The sequence below is a fragment of the Austrofundulus limnaeus genome, unplaced genomic scaffold, assembly GCF_001266775.1.
Source record: "Austrofundulus limnaeus strain Quisiro unplaced genomic scaffold, Austrofundulus_limnaeus-1.0 Scaffold809, whole genome shotgun sequence".
In the NCBI taxonomy this organism is placed as follows: domain Eukaryota; kingdom Metazoa; phylum Chordata; class Actinopteri; order Cyprinodontiformes; family Rivulidae; genus Austrofundulus; species Austrofundulus limnaeus.
In genome coordinates, this window is record NW_013953211.1 from 145883 (window position 1) to 149052 (window position 3170).

General features: G+C 46.8%; 1 protein-coding gene across 1 annotated transcript in view; it reads right to left on the reverse strand.

Moving 5' to 3' along the window:
* LOC106532670 (cytochrome P450 2F2) overlaps nucleotides 1-3170 on the reverse strand; it is a 41025-nt gene that overhangs the window by 19443 nt on the left and 18412 nt on the right. The window lies entirely within an intron of this gene.

Here is a 3170-nt window from a genome sequence, read left to right on the forward strand (position 1 = left end):
GTTATACTCTGGAACAAAGAGATATGCAAAGATTAATTCAATAAAACTTTGAGTAATGATATATTGATTATAACCTCTTTTAAAAGACTAAATGAAATATTTATAGAACATATTGTTCTATTCACTTAAAGAAAATAGAAACAAACTTTAAAATGAATTTCTTCTTATAAGTGTAAAAGCAAATCAAAGATAAAAAAAATAGAAATGAATATTTCACCAGGGTTACCCCTACAGAGGTTCCAACTGGATGTAGTTGGACTCATCTCGAGGCACCGCTCTGGCTCTGGAACCAGTCTACTCAAGATGGTTTGAACACTCTTCCACTCTGGAGTTGCCCATGTTAAGAGGCGCCGACCAGGAGTGGGCATACTTATTGCCCCCCATCTCGGTGCCAGTACGTTGGGGTTCACCACATTGAACGAGAGGGTAGCCACCCTCCGTCCACGGGTGGGGGGGGGACGGGTCCTGACTGTCATTTGTGCCTATGCACCTAACAGCAGTTCAGATTACCCACCCTTTCTGGGGTCCTTGGAGTGGTTGCTGGAGAGCTCTCTTAACGTGGACTCCCTCATTTTGCTGGGGGACATCAACGCTCACATGGGTAATGACAGTGAGACCTGGAGAGGCGTTGTTTGGAGGAACGCCCCCCGATCTGAACCCGAGCGGTGTTTTGTTATTGGACTTATGTGCTCATCATGGATTATCCATAACGAACACCATGTTCAGGCATAAGGGTGTCCATAAGTGCTCTTGGCACCAGGACACCCTAGGCTTTACTTTGATGATCGACTTTGTTGTCGTTTCATCTGATCTGCAGCTGCATGTTTTGGACACTTGGGTGAAGAGAGGGGAGGAGCTGTCACCTGACCACTACCTGGTGGTGAGTTGGCTCTGTTGGTGGGGGAGGATGCTGGTCAAACCTGGCAGACCCAAACATATAGTGAGGGTCTGCTGGGAACGTCTGTCAGAGTCTCCCATCAGACGGAGCTTCAACTCACACCTCTGGGGGAACTATGAACACATTCTGGGGAAGGTGGGGGACATTGAGTCCGAGTGGGCCATGTTCCGTGCCTCCATTGTCAAGGTGGCTTACCAGAGCTGTGGCCATAAGGTTGTTGGTGCCTGTCATGGTGGCAACCCTCGAAACCACTGGTGGACACCGGCGGTGAGGGATGCTGTCAGGTTGAAGAAGGAGTCCTATCAGGTCTGTTTGGCCTGTGGGACTCCGGAAGCAGCCAATAGGTATCGGCAGTCCAAGCGGATTGCGGCTTAGGTGGTCGCTGAGGCAAAAACTCTGGCATGGGAGGAGTTCGGAGAGGCCATGCAAAAAGACTTCCGTATGGTTTCGAGGCGATTCTGGTCCACCATCCAGCGTCTCAGGGGGAAAGCGGTTCGCCACCAACACTGTTTATGGTGGGGATGGTGCGCTGCTGACCTCAACTTGGGACGTTGTGGGTCGGTGGGCGGATTACTTCGAGGACCTCTTCAATCTTACCGACATGTCTTCCCATGAGGAAGCAGAGCCTGAGGACCCTGGGTCGGACTCTCCAATCTCTGGTGCTGAGGTCACCGAGGTGGTTGGTCAAAAAGCTCCTTGGCGGCAGGGCAGCGGGGGTGGATGAGATCCGTCCAGAGTTCTTTAAGGCTTTGGATGTTGTGGGGTTGCATTGGTTGACGTGACTCCACAATATTGCATGGACATTGGGGGCAGTTCCCCGGAATTGGCAGACCGGGGTGGTGGTCCCCCTATTTAAAAGGGGGGACGGCAGAGTGTGTTCCAACAATTGGGGGATCACACTTCTGAGCCTCCCTGGTAAGGTCTATTCAAGGGTCCTGGAGAGGAGGGTCCGTCGGATAGTTGAATCTTGGATTCAGGAAGAGCAGTGTGGTTTTTTTCCTGGTCGTGGAACAGTGGACCTGCTCTACATCCTTAGCAGGGTCCTGGAGGGTGCATGGGAGTTCGCCCAACCAGTCTACATGTGTTTTGTGGACTTGTAGAAGGCATTCGACCATGTCCCTCGGGGACTCCTGTGGGGGTACTCCGGGAGTACGGGGCACCAGGCCCATTGATACGGGTTGTTTGGTCCCTGTATGACCAGTACCAGAGCTTGGTTCGCATTGCCGGTAGAAAGTCGGTCTCGTTTCTGGTGAGAGTTGGACTCTGCCAAGGTTGCCCTTTGTCACAGATTCTGTACATAACTTTTATGGACAGAATTTCTAGGAGCAGTCAAGGTGTTGAGGGGATCCTCTGTTAGTGCCCCTAAACTGTGGAACGCCTTGCCCTTACATGTCCGACAGGCCCCTTCACTGTCCCTTTTTAAAGACTTGTTTAAAAACTTATTCTTTTCTCACTGGCCTTCAACCCAACTGAGATTTGATTTTACTCAACTTTTACTGTATTGGTGCTGATTTTACTTATTTAACTGTGTGGTTTTGTTGTGTTTTTGTATTCAGTTTTTATTTTATGTGTTCAGCACTTTGTTTCAGCAGTGGCTGATGTTATAGTGCTTTGCAAATAAAGTTTGATTGATTGATTGATTGATTGATTGATTGATTGATTGATTGATTGATTGATTGATTCAAGTATATTTTAACAATCAACCTTCTTTCTAAAACACCCCCTTAGAACCATCATAAAATTTATGCGAATCTTCCACAAATCTATCAGACATATTTATAATTTATACACCTAAGCACCCCACACACACATTCTCATACACAAAGATAGAGACAGAAAAAAAGTGTTCGACCCCTGGATTTATTCCCAATGCCGGCATTACAACCCCACCTTTAACAAGGATTTTTTTAAATCATGCAAAAACCCACCAGGCGATCTCAACTACAATTCATGGATTTTTCCTTTTGACGAACCTAACCCAATGCTCGTGACCGGCTCATGTGGCCACCATGCAATTATGAAGTTGTACCCCCACCTGTTTTGAGTGCAGTCTTTTACAGAAAGACCCACCCCAGGATTTTGAAAGAGCTCAGATAAAACGGCCTAGAAGATATTATCACACACACCACCCATCCAAACACATATAAAGCACATTTCGCTACCTAAAAGGGCCTAAATTACTGCTATTTATTATTATTATTTATTATTTAATTATTACAGCTCTAAAAGATGTTCTTTTGAAAAGTGCGTATTTAAAAACAAAAACATGAAG